This window comes from Podarcis pityusensis, assembly GCF_964106645.2.
Source record: "Podarcis pityusensis genome assembly, chromosome: 1".
Lineage (NCBI taxonomy): Eukaryota > Metazoa > Chordata > Lepidosauria > Squamata > Lacertidae > Podarcis > Podarcis pityusensis.
The window spans coordinates 119,059,033-119,077,221 of record NC_138028.1 but is presented as its reverse complement, the minus strand read 5'-3'; the positions used below and the strand labels follow the sequence as shown (position 1 = coordinate 119,077,221).

General features: G+C 44.8%; 1 protein-coding gene and 1 pseudogene across 6 annotated transcripts in view; both read left to right on the top strand.

Annotated features, from left to right (window-relative positions):
* The window catches only part of METAP1D (methionyl aminopeptidase type 1D, mitochondrial), a 100,605-nt gene that overhangs the window by 7,320 nt on the left and 75,096 nt on the right, over window positions 1-18,189 (top strand). The window lies entirely within an intron of this gene.
* Window positions 6,425-13,862, top strand: LOC308463304 (ras-related protein Rab-22A pseudogene; annotated as a pseudogene). The gene is made up of 2 exons: window positions 6,425-7,060; window positions 13,696-13,862. The product of its transcript is annotated as a ras-related protein Rab-22A pseudogene (transcript).

The window sequence follows — 18,189 nt, the reverse complement described above, 5'->3', positions numbered from 1 at the left end:
AAACTTGCAGTATCTTACCACACATCACCTCTTAGCCAGGCTAAGTAAAAGTTGTTGCTAGCCCTTTTAAGGGAGCTGGGTGGACTGAGATGGGACGTCTTTTCTCTCCACCCACCCCAAATCAGGTTTTTTTTTGGGGGGGGGGTTAGTTTGTGTCCAGGGAGAGGAAGTCCCACTTTGTTAGATACAGCCCATTGTATGCAGATAAGCTATAACAGTAATCAGCCAACCTCACCAAATAGGCAATATAATTATGGGTCCTTTTTTTCATTGGTTCTACTTCATGGGACCCCGAAATAGCTACTTTTCTAACTGACCCAGAATGTCCTGTTGTTTTTTTTATTAAAAAAAAATTCAAGTACCATTGTATATGTTGTGAGCTTTTAATAATCCCAACTATTACATTACCATATGTGAACGTGCAGAACAATTTGCCTTTGGTCTACATGGTCTGTATCTTGCAGTTATTGCATGCTGCAGAAAGAAGTCCTTTCGTTAAGGCGGTCTGCTAATTTCATTTTTTAGTCTTCAGTTACAAGCTTCTGGCAGGTTTTCTGACCACTACTGTTACCTGGTGGCGCCGATATTTCATCAGAGTTAGACAAGCAGACTACCTGGACCTAGGCCCAGATGCCCTGTTGTAAGTGATGAACATGATCCCTTGTGTTAAGGAATTCAAGACTTATAGTGCTGGGATTCCCAAGGGAGTTGAAAGAAAACTGTGTTCAAGCATTCCCTTTGTGCGTTCTCTTTGTGCTTGTTACGTACACAGCATTATGAGCTCAAGCAATTACACATCACCCCGACGAAATCCTTTTTTCAGTTATTGATTATTTATTTCAGGTAGAAAGACTCTCTTAATTTGAACGAATACAAGCCATTAAAGATGCAGATGCTGTTTAAAGATGACCTGATAATAGTGACTAAGGAAAACGTAGCTCGTGTTTAGCACCATTATTATTTATTTTTAACTCCGATAAAGATTGACACCAACGTTAAGATAATACATCTCATTCCAGCAGTTTGGGTGGATTTTGTTTGCTTAAAATTTTATCTCTTAACCCTGGACCATTTGTATGTTATTGTGTTGATCTGTCTGTTTGGGCTGTATGCTGGTTTGGCTTTTTAAGACTTATTGTGGATTTCACTGTATAATTGTTATGTTTTTAAAATAGAGTCATTCGATGGCCCTAGATGACTTGTTCATGAGGCTTCTAACAGCTATAAATCAATAAATACTGTACCTGTCTAACATTTCCTTTTACATATAGTAACTTTATGCTTACATTTTGGGATTGTTTAAAAAAATTATGTTTATCCTACAGAGTGTGCCATGCTTAACTGTACTCTGTATTTATAGCATGTCATATGTTAATATGTTAAAGTTGGTATACTATAGATATTGAGTGGCAAGTCACTATTCAATTCTCCTGAATCAGCCCCACTGAAATGTATGGGAGCTGCATCCACTTCAGTAAAATTTGTGCATTATTCCGCTGATTGGATTTGGGTTGGATTAATAATGGTTTGGATTAGATGTCATCTAGATTCCCTCTATGACCATGATTCAGAGGGCCTCATAGGAAACTAGATATGCTCATCAGGGCTTCTTGAGGTGTGCAGTCTGGGAGTCATTTTGGACTCACAGCTGTCCATGGAGGCGCAGGTCAATTCTGTGTCCAAGGCAGCTGTTTACCAGCTCCATCTGGTACATAGGCTGAGACCCTAGTTGCCCGCAGACTGTCTCGCCAGAGTGGTGCATACTCTGGTTATCTCCCACTTGGACTACTGCAATGTGCTCTACGTGGGGCTACCTTTGAAGGTGACCCAGAAACTACAACTAAACACCGGTCTTGAAAGACCTACATTGGCTCCCAGTACGTTTCCGAGCACAATTCAAAGTCTTGGTGCTGACCTTTAAAGCCCTAAACGGCCTCGGTCCAGTATACCTGAAGGAGCGCCTCCACCCCCATCGTTCTGCCCAGACACTAAGGTCCAGTGCCGAGGGCCTTCTGGCAGTTCCCTCGCTGCGAGAAGCCAAGCTACAGGGAACCAGGCAGAGGGCCTTCTTGGTAGTGGCGCCTGCCCCGTGGAACACCCTCCCACCAGATGTCAAAGAGAAAAACAACTACCAGACTTTTAGAAGACATCTGAAGGCAGCCCTGTTTAGAGAAGCTTTTAATGTTTAACAGACTATTGTATTTTAATATTTTGTTGGAAGCTGCCAAGAGTGACTGGGGAAACCCAGCCAGATGGGTGGGGTATAAATAAATTATTATTATTATTATTATTGTTAATCTTTCCATCCCTCTTGCTTGTTCTCTTTTTCCCCCTCAACCACTCTCTGCAAATTGCAAGCCTTATTTCATATAATCATAGAATTGTAGAGTTGGAAAAAATCCCTGAGGATCATCTAGTGCAATCCCTTGCAATGCAGGAATATGCACCATGATGGGATTGAACCTGCAACCTTGGCGTTATCAGCACCATACTCTAACCAACTGAGCTATCCAGGGCTATTTGCTGCTTAGCAAGCGGCTTCAGTTTTTAATTTACCCGTTTCAGAAGTGGTTAGTAAGATGAGGAGCTACTATTTGGGAACCTCAATGAGATGCCCTCACACACAATAACAGGGATTGCTAGATGTCTGTTCACAGGGGGTGTTTAGTGCATTTATGCTAGTTAAGTCAGTGGGCTTAAGCATGCTTAACCCTGTATAAGAGTGGGCTATAAATCCCTAGTTCTTGGAACTGGGATATTCGTCCCCAACTGGTGTGTGTGTGTGAAATTCATGAGCATGGGATCAAGGACCAGAAACCACCAGCCTCTGATCTTGAAATGCATACTGGGTGTTAGCAGACAAAACAATTTAACCTGCAGCCACAAAAGAGAGGTAATACTTACTTCTTTGGCAGGTTAATTAGTTTGCATTTGCAAAGTTCTTTGAAGATGAAAAGTGCTATAAAAATGTTAAATAGTATTTTATATGCTGTTCTCGAGTGGATTAACAGGTGCAGAATTAAAAGCTGGCAGTTGCTGAGAACACTTAACAATAACTTCTCTCTTTCATCTGCTAATGGTTTTAACTCCCCACCCCGCAAAAAATATAAGAAATAGATAGAGATTTACCTATGGTAAATATGTAAACTTCAGGAATGGCTGAGGGAATTCATCTAAAACTGGCTTTCAAAAACGTAACTGAATCAAAAGAAGCATGCACTTGAGTAACCTGGCAATACTGTTTGCCAATCTTGACTATTGTTTAATAAAATCCTCTGGGAATTTATAGAATTGTAGAGTTGGAAGGGACCCGAAGGGTCATAAAGACCGAGTCCCTGCAATGCAGGAATCTCAAACCTCCGAGGAAGGAGAGTCCACAACCTCCTGAGGTTGGATCTGTTTGATATCATGTCTCTTGGGACTAGGGGGTGGCTGTTACGTTAATAAGACCAAGCCATTTTTATTCTTAATCATTTACATTTACAGTTTCCAGAGGGGTAACTGTGTTAGTCTGTTACGGGGGGACGACAGCAACAACAAACCTGCAAAGAGTCTTGAGGCGCCTTAAAGATAGATTCTGCCACAATAAAATCATTAGACTGAAGGTGCCATAAGACTCTGTTTCTTACATCTGCTGGATTAATAATAATAATAATAATAATAATAATAATAATAATAATATCTTTATTGTCATTGCCCCCTTCGGGGACAACGAAATTACTTGACTGCTCCATAAAAACACTAATTAATCAATACAGTATAATACAACAAGGGAGATTAGATGACTTTCAAAGTCCGGGCTTCCCATTCAGGGCCGAGATCGCTCTGGAGAAGAAGCTGTTCTTAAGACGGCTCGTTCTTGTCTTCATCGTCCTGTATCTCCGTCCCGACGGCAAGAGCTCGAAGAGACAGTGACCAGGATGCAATGGATCTTTTACTATGTCCAGTGCCTTCCTATGGCACCTTGTGGCATAAATCTGCTCTAAGGTGGAGAGTGGGCAGCCAACAATGCTCTCTGCTGCCTTAACAACCCTGCACAACCCCATCCTGTCCTGGGTAGTACAGCTTCCATACCACACACATAAGCCATAAGTGAGCACGCTCTCAATGGCACAGTGGTAGAAGGCAAGCAGCAGTTTCTGCGGAAGATGGTTTTTCCTTAGTATTCTCAAAAATCAAAGATGGAGCTTTGATGATGATGAAGAAGAAGAGTTTGGATTTGATATCCCGCTTTATCACTACCCGTAGGAGTCTCAAAGCGGCTACATTCTCCTTTTCCCTTCCTCCCCCACAACAAACACTCTGTGGAACACAAGTGAACAGCAGAGAGCCCGCACAAGCAACGCTGACACAAACCCCCACATATATTAAGTAAAATAGAAACATCACCACCCGACCCCACCCCCACTCATATTTCTCCCCCCATCACCTCTTTCCCCCTATTCTTCCTAATGTCAACAAATGAAAACGATTTGTAAAAAAAAAATATTTGTTACGTGGGGGGAAAAATACGAGAGACATTGCACATACCTTTGTAAATCAAGAAAATCTTTAATAAAAATACATTTTTAAAAAACACCACTCTGTGAGGTGAGTGGGGCTGAGAGACTTCAGAGAAGTATGACTGGCCCAAGGTCACCCAGCAGCTGCATGTGGAGGAGCGGGGAAGCGAACCCGGTTCACCAGATTACGAGTCCACCGCTCTTAACCACTGCACCACACTGGCTCTCTTGATCTGATTCTTATGGGTGCTATTAAATTTCTGCCAGCTCTGGAGGAGAGCAGACATGTCTGGGAAAGGGAAAAGCTAGGTCAGGGCAGTGTTTTCTTCTCCTTTCTATCATGTTCTGTCACACTCATAAATCAGCTTCATCTCTTTGACCACACATCTAATCAGCTCCTAAATGGAGGAGTATCTGCATTACATCTTCAGCAAACCAAGTGACAGCAGAAAGAGGGAAGAGAGAGGGACAAATGGTGCCCTAACCAATCGGCCCCCTTTTCCTACCATCTCTGTCATCTTCCCCAGGCTCCTGAACGAAATAGTATACACATGTGCCCTATAGGGGCTTGAGTCAAGGGTCAAATTATAACTTCCCAGGGTTTCTGGTCCTTGGTCCCACGACCTGCAAACCTTGAGAAGTTAGTTTGCAGGGATTCTAGGCTGCAGGATGCTGCTAGAGTAACTTAGCTCAGCCCTCAAAATTGTTGGAAGGGCAAAAAGGAGCGTCAATAGGCCTCATCTTAAAATGAGTTAACTTAGACCAGGGAGGCTCTCCTGGCGCCCTTATTACATATATTTAGGCACCAGGCAAAAATGTTCCTCTTCTCCCAAGCCTTTGCCTAATTAAACAAACTACACCCTTTTAAACTGGGCCGGGTGGGTATTTTTGTTTGTTTGTTTTTATATTGTAAACCACCCTGTGCTCCTCAAATGAAGGGCAGTATAGGAATAGTAATAATAATAATAATAATAATAATAATAATAATAATAATAATGTTTTACTATGTTTTTATACAGTGGTGCCTCGCAAGACGAAATTAATCCGTTCCGCGAGTGTCTTCGTCTAGCGGTTTTTTCGTCTTGCGAAGCAACCCTATTAGCGGCTTAGCGGATTAGCTCTATTAGCGGTTTAGCAGCTATTAAAGGCTTAGCGGCTTAGCTGCTAAAAGGCTATTAGCGGCTTAGCGGCTTAGAAAAAGGGGGGGGAAGCGAAAAAAAATCTCAAGACTCGCAAGACATTTTCGTCTTGCGAAGCAAGCCCATAGGGAAATTCGTCCTGCGAAGCAACTCAAAAACGGAAAACCCTTTCGTCTAGCGGGTTTTCCGTCTTGCAAGGCATTTGTCTTGCGGGGCACCACTGTATATGCTAGAAGCCTCCCAGAGTGGCTGGGGTACCCCGTCAGATGGGCGGGGTATAATAAAAATAAAAATAATGTCTGAATCATTTCAGTTTAGCTGAGATAATTTTGAATCTGGTGCAGGGAAGTTCATCTAGTACAGTCATATCTTGGATCCCGAACGCCTTGCGAGTCGAAATTTTTGGTTCCTGAACGCTGCAAACCCAGAACAGAGTGTTCCTGTTTGCGAATGTTCTTTGGAACTCGAACGTCTGGCACAGCTTCCGATTGGCTGCAGGAGCTTCCTGCAGCCAATCGGAAGCCACGCCTTGGTTTCTGAATGTTTTGGAAGTCGAACGGACTTCCAGAACGGATTCTGTTCGACTTCTGAGGTACCACTGTAATAGGATTGTCAATGAGCCCTCTAAGATGGTGCCCATTTTGTGGAGCCCAAAGTGGAAGAGGAGGAGACTTTACCTGTAACTAGGAACTGGGTGGGAGAAAAGACAGGATTTTTGGTCGGGTCATCTTCCATGCCTTTTTTTCCCTTTCTTTTTTCTTTTTGAGAGAGAGAGAGAGAGAGAGACTTTTGACTTAGGGAGAGGGCGACAATGGCTCTTCAGTTTGTGCCTTTTTCCAGTGAGGAGGGTATGGTTGGCTTTGTTCCTTAGAAGCAAGCTGTCTCTTTTTCTCCAGCCATGGCTCTGAGAGACCTCAGAGTTTGCCTGCTGGAGGGACACTGGTGTGGGCATATCAAGCACTATATAGTGCTTTGTAGAAGACCGCTTTGATCCCAACATCAATCCAACAATTAGAGCATCTTTTATGAGAAAGACAGCGCAGTATCAGAATAGGTTGCATAAATTCCTAATATGGGATACAGCCGGGTAAAGACGATTTCACACTCTAGCGCCAATGGTCTAGTGAGCTTCTGCAGCAGCTATTTATGTTTATGACATCATCGCAAAAGAGGAAACGTTTTCAATTTTAAGGAGCTGTGTGGAAGAACTCCGGTAGCATGGATATCCCAACATAGTTGCTGCTATTGCTGGAAATAAATGTGATCTTAACGATGTAAGAGAAGCCATGGAAAAAGATCCTAAAGACTTTGCAGATCCCATCCATGGAATATCTGGAAAGAACAGGGCAAAAATTGCAACAAACATAAATGAACTGTTTATAAAAATTAGTCATAGAATTCTATCGACAGATAGTAAAGGTAAAGGGACCCCTGAACATTAGATCAAGTTGTGGCCGACTCTGGGGTTGCGGCACTCATCTCGCTTTACTGGCTGAGGGAGCTGGTGTACAGCTTCTGGGTCATGTGGCTAGAATGACTAAGCCGCTTCTGGTGAACCAGAGCAGTGCACAGAAACGCCATTTACCTTCCCGCCGGAGCGGTTTATTTATCTACTTGCATTTTGACCTGCTTTCAAACTGCTAGGTTGACAGGAGCAGGGACTGAGCAACAGAAGTTCACCCCGTCGCGGGGATTCGAACCGCCGACCTTCTGATCGGCAAGTCCTAGGCTCTGTGGTTTAACCCACAGCGCCACCTGTGTCCCTCTATCAACAGATACAAACCCTCAAAATGCAGCTGTTGTTGACTTACACTATCATATACCAGAGTAGTTTTTAGAAAGTGTTTGACCTTGGAAATTAGGGGTTTATTTGGAGTATAGTTGACTTGGTCCCCTCCAGATTTTGCTGGACTCCAGTTCCCATCAGCTCCAGCTAGCATGGCATATTATCAGGATTGATGGGAGTTGTAGTCCAGAACATCTAAAGGACACCATTCTGGCTATCCTGCCATAACCAACCTGCTCTCTACCTGCCATTGTCAGATTTTTGTTTTGATTGTTTGCAGATTCATTCACCGCTTTGCAGCAGAGCGTTACTGAAGTGGTGTACCATACCATAAAATAAAATAAAATAAAATAAAATAAAATAAAATAAAATAAAATAAAATAAAATAATATAAAATATAAAATATAAAATATAAAATATAAAATATAAAATAAATAAAATAAAATAAAATATAAAATAAAATATAAAATAAAATATAAAATAAAATAAAATAAAATATAAAATAAAAAATAAAAAATGAAATAAAATAAAATAGCAAACTCAGTAAACCAAAGACAATAAAACAAGTCATACAATTATACGGTTATTCTTTCATAAAATAATAGGTCATGTTTTGCTCAACATCTACAATTCCCATATCCTTTGTGTGAAAAGTGAACAGGTGGCACGGCAACCCTATCTACTGCAATGCTTTCTTGCATGTATGAATCTGTCAGTGGGTTTATTACCATGTCAGTTTTGATCACAAACTCTGAGTTTTCATTTAATTTTTTTGGCCTACAGATTGAGCCATTAATTCATTGAGTTAATTGACAATGACTTTACAGCTCTGACTTTCCCACTGAACTCTGGAAAAGCTCCTGGCCTTGCCTATAAGGTCCAGATGTTGTGCTTAAACTAAAATGCCGCATGGAGGTCGAAGGGGGACTGATTTGAATACCACACCAAACTTCAGACAAGGGCAAGAGATTTGAGTCTCTAGTAAAACATGCATACTTTTGGAGCAAGGAGCAGGTCTGAGGGGAAATAATATTGTGCATTCTGAACTTGAACAAGCACTCTGTAACTGATTGTACTTGCTACTACAAAGAAAGGTATTAAGAGTGATTCCGTTAAACTTTCAAATGGCCACCTCTTCCTTCTTTGCTATTAGCTTGAGTGGTCTATGGTGTTAGAAAAGTAAAAAATGCACTTTAGTGTTTGGAAGACACACTGCCCAAGACAACTGCCCAAGACACTGCCCAAGGAGCCGGTAGGGATCATAGCTTAAACAATTTAATATCCTCTGTCTTACACATGCACAGTCAAAACAGGTCTTTAAATAATGTTTATGCCAGTCTTGTGTGTGTGGAATCAACTGCAAATAAAGTGTTTTAAGTGTGTTGCAATATACAAATATGACACTAGATGGCGACAGTGAGCTATGGCAAATTCAATATATTTTTCAAAATGTTTTTAAAAAAAGCATTTTCACAGCGTTTTTTTATATGTGTGTAGATTCCACCAGTGTGTGTGTGTGTGTGTGTGTGTGTGTGTGTGTGTGTTATGAAACAAGGAGCCAAGCATATGAGTAAGGTAGAACAGTATTACGTAGTTTTGCCATGTTGCAGATGTAAGGAATGCAAGGGTAAACGTGGTGAAGTTTCTAGTTTATAATGCAATCTTAACAATGTTTACTCAAAAGTAGGTACTTTTGAATTCAATGGGGCTTACTCCTGGGTAAGTAGGTTTAAGATTTCAACCCCAATTTTTAACTCAGTTATGTGTATCTTTTAAGAAGCCCAGGCTAATGTGAAGGTGCTGAAGAAATATGTGATTGCCTACCTATTGATCCTTAACATTAACAGCAACTGCCTTTGATGAAGGTCTGAGGATGTGTTATGAAGGCATATGGTCAGTGGTAGCTGTTGTGGTGGGTAAGAGCAGTGGAGCTACCCTCCCCAGGTCACTACAACATGGATGGGGAAACTTTTTGGATCTGCAGGTCAAGTGTGGTATGTGGTGGGTCTGGCTACTGTCAATCATGTGACATCACAATGATGTCAGGTGATTGGTGCTTTGACGTCCCAAAGTTGGGTCGTCAAAGCACCATGCACAACCAATTCAGGAGGCTTCAGCTCTGGCCCCTATTGGCTTATGGGTGGTAGAGGCTGAAGCCTGCTTTCCCTCGCCAATGTGCAATCAGGCGCGCACTTGAAGGCTCCCAGTTATGCATTGGCAACCACATATTACCTCAGGTATAAGGCCGTGGTGTATCCAAGAAGAAGGGTTTGGATTTGATATCCCGCTTTATCACTCCCCTTCAGGAGTCTCAAAGTGGCTAACAATTCTCCTTTCCCTTCCTCCCCCACAACAAACACTCTGTGAGGTGAGTGAGGCTGAGAGACTTCAGAGAAGTGTGACTGGCCCAAGGTCACCCAGCAGCTGCATGTGGAAGAGCGGAGATGCGAACCCGGTTCACCAGATTACGAGTCTACCGCTCTTAACCACTGCACCACACTGGCTCCTAAGAGTGGCCAGCCTGAAGCTGGCTGCCCATATGCAGGTGACACAGGTGATGATCTTCTCTTGTTCTTTGTCAGAATACGTATACGGTATTCTGGAGGATGGTATATTGGCTCTGTACATGGAGGGTCCATTGAGCTATCAAGACTAATAGCCACAGGTTATGCTCCATGTGTCTATCTCAGAGGTTTCCAAGCTATTTGAGTCCATGGCTCCCTTAACCAACCCCATTCTTTCTGCGGCTCCCCTGTGGGCTATTGGGGAATCTCCCCTTGTACAGGAGTTCCATTTCAGGCCGCCGTGTGCATCACTTGAACGTACATAAGTGACATTCCCCTGTTCTGTCCCTACCCCTTTTGGGTACTGTTTCAGCGCACACTCTTTCAAAGATGACCAGCATCACATGGCACAGAGATGCATGAAAATGTAGACAAGCGCATCTCGTTTGCCTATTTGATTAGCAGTGGTGTCCAAACTTTTTTCAAAGAGGGCCAGATTTGATGAAGTGAAAGGCCGTGGGGGCTGACCAAAGAGCCAACCAAAGTTATTGACCTTTTTTAAGGATTGATATTGCTGAGCTTCTTTTAGGGTTGAAATTGTTGAGGTTTTTTTTTTAGGATTTTACCCCTTGAAATAAACTGCCATGGGGGCCGGATTAAACCATCCAGCGGGCCTGATTAGGCCCCTGAAATGGACTGGAGTTTCCAACTTTGTGTTGTTATTTTTTCATCAGAGGAGGGAGGGAAGGAAGGAAGGAGGGATGGTCAGCACCCCTGACCATCATTCAAGTCACCCCAGGGTGCCACGGCACACTGGTTGAAAACCATCTACCTGAAGCCCTCTTCATGCTTTGCTTGTGTGAAGAGACAAAGCAAGAAGATAGGGGTTGTGGGGCTTCACTTTTGAAGTCTGGGCATAACTAGTGTGGCCTTCTGATGTGGGTTGTTGTTGTGGTTGTTGTTTATTGAATTTATATACCACCCTATATAAAAAGTGCGGGTGGCGCTGTGGTCTAAACCACTGAGCCTCTTGGGCTTGCCAATCAGAAGGTTGGCGGTTTGAATCCCCGTGATGGATTGAGTTCCCATTGCTCTGTCCCAGCTTCTGCCAACCTAGCAGTTCGAAAGCATACCAGTGCAAGCAAATAAATAGGTACTTCTGTGGCGGGAAGGTAAACGGCATTTCCGTGCGCTCTGTTTTCCATCACGGTGTTCCATTGTGCCAGAAGCGGTTTAGTCATGCTGGCCACATGACCTGGAAAGCTGTCTGTGGACAAACGCCGGCTCCCTCGGCCCGAGAGCGAGATGAGCGCCGCAACCTCATAGTCACCTTTGACTGGTCTTAACCGTCCAGGGGTTCTTTACCTTTTTACACCCTGTACCCAGAGGTCTCAGGGCGGTTCACATAATAAAATCAAAATATGAAACCACAAAATGCATAATAAAAAAACCCCAATAACCCCCGCCCTGAAAAAAACACATTTTAAAAAGGCATAGGATGTCAATCAAATCAACCATAGGCCTGGTTAAAAAGGAACATCTTTGCCTGGCACCTAAAGGTGTACTGTATAATGAAGGCGCCATTGTTTTTCTCCACACATGAAGTCTTCCTTGGATCCTGGGACTCTGATTGCTTAGGATTCCATAATACAGGGAAGCCTCTGCATGAAGCAGCACTCATCCTGAGGAAGCCATGTGCTTGGGGGTGGGCAAATGTCTCCCCTCCCCCCTACTCTCTACTTGCTTTCCCTCTTTACCCGAGTAAAGCGTGAAGAAGAGGGCTTAATTCTGCGCTAGTTCTCAGAAGTGGGGTGTTAATTGGGACGAGACACAGGGCAGCGAGCAACTGTGCAAGCAATCTGCGCTGCGCTCTTGCCTCAAATCATGTGCAAAACAGCAGGTGCAGGCCTACTGAGAGGCACCGCGAGCCGCAACGAGCCCCGAAACAAACGCTGATTGCCGGCCTCATTGACAAAGCACTTTCTGTAGCTGGAGCGGGCTACCCCTGCGACTGTTTCCCATTTGTTTCTTCCTGTGTACCAAAATTAGTTTCATATTGTTTGAACCGAGTGGTAATGGATTCTCCGTCATGCAAGCCCAGTCCCCTTCCAACAAAGAAAAGAGCCTGATTTGGTGGAGGGAGGGGAGGGGAATGCGGCGCTGCATATCAAATACATGCTGATGATGCGGTGGGACGAAGCGCATTCCCCCCGTTTCTCCTTACACCTGTTTGGACAGAAAAGGGTCACAGATCAGGGTCCCCAGGGAAGCCCCCTGGAGAGGTGATTAATTGCCTACCTGCTGATTAAAAGGATCCAAGCGGCTGAATTCACCCAAGCCCGTTTCCGCAGGTGTCGCCATGTGCTGCAGCGCAACACTAACTGCTAAAGTTACAGGCCTTCCAAGTACAGTGGTACCTCGGGTTAAGTACTTAATTCGTTCCGGAGGTCCGTTCTTAACCTGAAACTGTTCTTATTAATTTTATAACGAATGATTTTAGACTGTTGTTTATGCTGTACTTTTGTACTGTTTTATTGTTGTTAGCCGCCCTGAGCCCGGCTTCGGCTGGGGAGGGCGGGATATAAATAAAATTTATTATTATTATTATTATTATTATTAACCTGAAGCCCCACTTTAGCTAATGGGGCCTCCCGCTGCTGCCGCACCGCCACTGCGCGATTTCTGTTCTCATCCTGAAGCAAAGTTCTTAACCCGAGGTTCTATTTCTGGGTTAGCAGAGTCTGTAAACTGAAGCATATGTAACCTGAAGCGTATGTAACCTGAGGTACCACTGCATCCCTATTTCCGAGGGCAGCCCCGGGTTTACAGAAACAGTCCAGGTTTCTGATTTGATCCCGGAATGTCCCGCTTTTCTTTAGGACGTCCCCATTCCATCAGAGAAATGTTGGAGACATGTGACCCCCGAGCCAAGGAGTTAAGAAACTACACAACTTTTAAAAGACATCTGAAGGCAGCCGTGCACAGGGAAGTTTTGTGGTGTTTTATTTTCTTCTTATATAAGTTGGAAGCCGCCCAGAGTAGAGGGGCGGGGTATAAATAATAAAATTATTAGTATGGAATAGGATGTCCCTATTTTCATCAGAGAAATGTTGGAGGTAAATGTTGAAGTAAAATAGTAAGAGCTGTGCATACAGTGGTCGAAACCACTGAGCCTCCTGGGCTTGCCGATCGGAAGGTCAGTGGTTCAAATCCCTGCAACGGGGTAAGCTCCTGTTGCTATGCCCCAGCTCCTGCCAACCAAGCAGTTCGAAAGCACACCAGTGCAAGTAGATAAATAGGTACCGCTGTGGCGGGAATGTAAACGATGTTTCCATGCGCTATGTGTTCCATCACGGTGTTCTGTTGTGCCAAAAGCGGTTCAGTCATGCTGGCCACATGATCTGGAAATCTGTCTGTGGACAAACGCCGGCTCCCTTGGCCTGAAAAGCGAGATGAGCGCTGCAACACCATAGTCTCCCTTGACTGGACTTAACTGTCCAGGGGTCCTTTACATTTTTTACCTGTCGTTGGACTGCCTTCTTCCTGTACCCACTGCCCATCTCTGAGGTGCTTTGAACATCTTGCAATTCCAGAAGTCAAGGAAACTTACTCCTTGGCTTGTGAAAACCATGCCCGAGTGTTGACGATGACTGCCTTTGTGCACATGTCGTAGTAACTTTATAACTAGCAATCTCGAGGGGGGGGGGTGGTTTCGCCTGTCTCCTGCTCAGATTGCCTGAGCTCTCGCCCTTCCTCCTCTGCAGAACGGTCTTCTCCCAAAGAGAACCAGGCCAGGCCGGATGCCCGGTCAGGTTTCTGCCCCGCCACCAACCCACAGCTTGGTGGTAACGTGACAGCAATTCTGCGCCTTCTGGCCTTGAACCAGGGAAGGGTGGGCCATTCCTTGTCAGGAGGTGTTCTCTCTGTGTGAATGAGGGGCTGGGGTGTGTGAGCACAGCTCTAATGCCCTGCTGTGTTTTCCTGCTGTGAAAATAGGGGTATGCTGTGACAGGCCCCAGGCTGGGCCTTTTCTCTTTCAGAGAGAGGGGGGCTGAAGAAACAGGTGCGCTCTGCGGTTGCTCTATATCTGCTGCCTTTGTGGCGGGGCTGCATCTGGTCAGCTGAAGGCGCTTTTTTATTATTTAAACTTTCTACGTGTGATTAGGGAAATGCTTGATTGCATGGGCTTGCTCCCTTATTATTTGGGCTCTGTCAGTTCTGATTGTGTGGCTATTCCTGTATCTTTGTTCCAGCGCACTCCAGGCAATGCATTGGAGTGGTGAACATTTAATCCCTTAGATTTTGGCTTTGTTTTGTTTTGTTTTGTTTTGTTCCGAGCAACTCCGCAGGAAACAGAAATCCAAGTCATAAACATCCACACATGATGCTGCTGAACTACACAGATCCCATCAACCCATCCCGCTGGCCATTCTGGATGGGGATGATGGGAATTGTCTTGGGGCAGCGGGGGGGGGGGCGGCTAATAGGTCCCCTAGCCCTGGCTTGTTCAGCACCTCTGTATCATCTTGCTGCTGCATGGAATAACACATGTATCAGACCTTTGGATTTAGTAAGTAAAGTAATTTAAACTTTTTTTAAAAAAAATGCCTTCCACGCATACCTGCTACTAAGTGGGCTTCTCAATGACTGCCAATCTGTGTAGGTTGAAGCAGCGATGGTCAATTTGTGGTCCTCCAGATATGCTCCAGCATGTCCATCGGTCTGAGATAATGGGAGTTCTCATCCAACAACATCTGCAGAGCTGCAGGTTGCCCACTCCAGGGTTAAAATGGCCAGTTTGCCCTGGGAATCAACCTTGTGAAGGTTCCCCCAGGGGGTGATGTTCTTGACAAGGCTTGGATTAGCCTGACTGGTCTTTTGTAGGAATTCAACCGCACTGCAAACTTAATGAGATCAGGGCTCCTTCCATCACCTCTTCCAAGAAACAATATTCCGTGGTGGCTTCTCAGTTTTTGCCCGTCTTGTTAAACCTACCATCCGATTCAGCCTGGCGTCCCTGCGCACATGTAAGGGCTTCTATTTCTCTCTTGTTGAAACTCAGGCGAGTCTCTTTGAACAGCTGCTTCATCACCAGTTAACCTAGCAGGGGTCGCGATCAAATGTGATCATTCCATACGATTGCACCCAGTGATTTGATGCAATTTACTTTTTATGACTCTGTGTGGAGTTTCGGGGCTGCTTCCAAGTAGGAAAAGCATCACAGGTGAGATAATCTTCTTGACCCATGTACTCAGTTGCGAAATACCTGCAATGTGCTTCACAAGGTACAATATGCACATTTCTTCCCACCCACTTGTGTACAGGTGGCCCAAGTATTTATTTGGCTACAGTGGATAAGAGAGGGCAGTGATAGATTCACATGCTTTGTGTACACAAGGTCCCTGGTTCAAGTCCCAGAAGTGTTAGAAACTCAGATATATAATCTAATCACCAAATGGCACCTTAAACCTGGGCTGTGGTCACCACAATGCAGTGTCTAGGCTCTGTTTCCCTCCCACCTATGGGATGTTAAATTATTATTATTATTATTATTATTATTATTATTATTTTCATTCATTCATTCATTCATTCATTCCACTTTTATACCGCTTTATATTTTAAAGAACAGATCTCAAAGTGGTTTGCAACACGTTAAAACATACAAATAAAACAATCTGGAATAGAACTAATTCAAGCTTCATGGAAAATATTTCAAATCCTTCCCTAAGTGACATCACCTCCTGGCAAATAGAAGGGGAAGAAATGGAGGCAGTGAGAGATTTTACTTTCCTGGGCTCCATGATCACTGCAGATGGTGACAGCAGTCACGAAATTAAAAGACGCCTGCTTCTTGGGAGAAAAGCAATGATAAACCTAGACAGCATCTTAAAAAGCAGAGACATCATCTTGCCAACAAAGGTCCCTATAGTTAAAGCTATGGTTTTCCCAGTAGTGATGTATGGAAGTGAGAGCTGGACCATAAAGAAGGCTGATCGCCAAAGAATTGATGCTTTTGAATTCTGGTGCTGGAGGAGACTCTTGAGAGTCCCATGGACTGCAAGAAGATCAAACCTCTCCATTCTGAAGGAAATCAGCCCTGAGTGCTCACTGGAAGGACAGATTGTGAAGCTGAGGCTCCAATACTTTGGCCACCTCATGAGAAGAGAAGACTCCCTGGAAAAGACCCTGATGTTGGGAAAGATGGAGGGCACAAGGAGAAGGGGATGACAGAGGACAAGATGGTTGGACAGTGTTCTCGAACCTACTAACATGAGTTTGACCAAACTGCGGGAGGCAGTGGAAGACAGGAGTGCCTGGTCCATGGGGTCACGAAGAGTCAGACACGACTAAACGACTAAACAACAACAACAACAAAGTGACATTTTGCTTTCCCCAGTCGCCAGCCTGGCATCCAGAGATATCCACGTGGTCGCCATTGGGCCTGTGCTAGTCACAAAACGTGACTAGCACCTGGCTAATTTTGAACACTTGAGTCCCAACATCTCCAGTATGAAGGTGGATTGTTGGCCACTGTGGGGATAGGATAATGAACTAGATAGGCATTTGCCCTGATCCACCAGGCCTTTTCTTCTGTTCTTCAGGAGCAGCTAGGAGGCGATCTGAAAGACATGGATAGCTCGGTTGGCTAGAGCATGGTGCTGATAGCGACAAGGTTGCAGGTTCGATCCCCGTACAGGGCAGCTGCATATTCCTGCATTGCATTGGACTAGATAATCCTCAGGGTGAGATGCTGCTTGTCAGAGTAAACATTACCAGGTTAGGTGGAGACACAGTCTTAGCTGCACCTTCCCCGTGTTCGTTTATTATTACATTTATGGTCCACCTTTTCTCCAGAAAGTTCACGATGGTATACACACTTCTTCCCCTCTCCGTTGTCTTGTCACAGCAACCTAGTGAGGAAATTTAGGGTCGAGAGACCTTGTCTGGCCCAAAGTCACCCAATGGGCTTCATGACTGAGAGGGGATGTGAACCCGGATCTCCCAGGTCTAAGTCCGGCACACTAACCACTGCTCCACTCTGGATGCCACTACGCAGATAACAGCATGGGCATGTTTTTGTGCTCAGCTGTGAAATTGCATAACCTGAGATTGGTGTCTTGAGCTCTTGGGAGGACGGGCAGGGTACAAATAAAATGCTTGACGAGTTGGATCCAGGGTGGAAGGCACCAAGGTCCAGGCAAGGTCTCCTGCTGAAGGAAGGGGACCAATGAGGAGGCAGCTCTCAGTGTTTTCCTCTGCATCACCCGCCACACTACCATAATCCTCCACAGCAGATCCTTTTAGGGGACATGGGCTGCAGGGAGAAGACAGAATCTGCTTGAACTGCTTCTTCCACATTCTCCACTGGGAGTGGGGCTGGGCGATACCTGGTTTTCAGCACCGTGATATATCACCAGCTAAACACCATGATGGGATGTGGGTGGCGCTGTGTGTTAAACCGCAGAGCCTAGGACTTGCCGATCAGAAGGTCGGCGGTTCGAATCCCCGCGATGGGGTGAGCTCCTGTTGCTCAGTCCTTGCTCCTTCCCACCTAGCAGTTTGAAAGCACGTCAAAGTGCAAGTAGATAAATAGGTACCGCTCCGGCAGGAAGGTAAACGGCATTTCCGTGCGCTGCTGTGGTTTGCCAGAAGCGGCTTAGTCATGCTGGCCACATGACCTGGAAGCTGTAAGCCAGCTCCCTCGGCCAGTAAAGCGAGATGAGCGCTGCAACCCCAGAGTCGGTCACGACGACCTAATGGTCAGGAGTCCCTTTACCTTTACCTAAACACCATGATATACCGATTTATGACAGTATCCGAAAGGAGGATGGAGCTGTGTAGAGGCATTGGCTAGCTTCACGTTTTCCCCTGCAGAGTTAACGGGCTGCAGGACTCGAGAGAAACATTGGTTGGCTTTACAAGTTTTCCCATGTTGAGATTTTTGCATAGTATACACACACAAGCACATCATATCATGGTAAAGGTAAAGGACCCCTGAACAGTTAAGTCCAGTCAAAGGTGACAATGGACGCTCATCTTGCTTCCCATGCCAATAGAGCAAGTGTTTGTCCCCAGACAGCTTTCCGGGTCATGTGGCCAGCATGACTAAACTGTTTCCGGAGCAATGGAACACTGTGACAGAAACCAGAGCGCATGGAAATGCCGTTTATCTTCCCGCTGCAGTGGTACCTATTTATCTACTTGCACTAGTGTGCTTTTGACTGCTAGGTTGGCAGGAGCTGGGACAGAGCAACGGG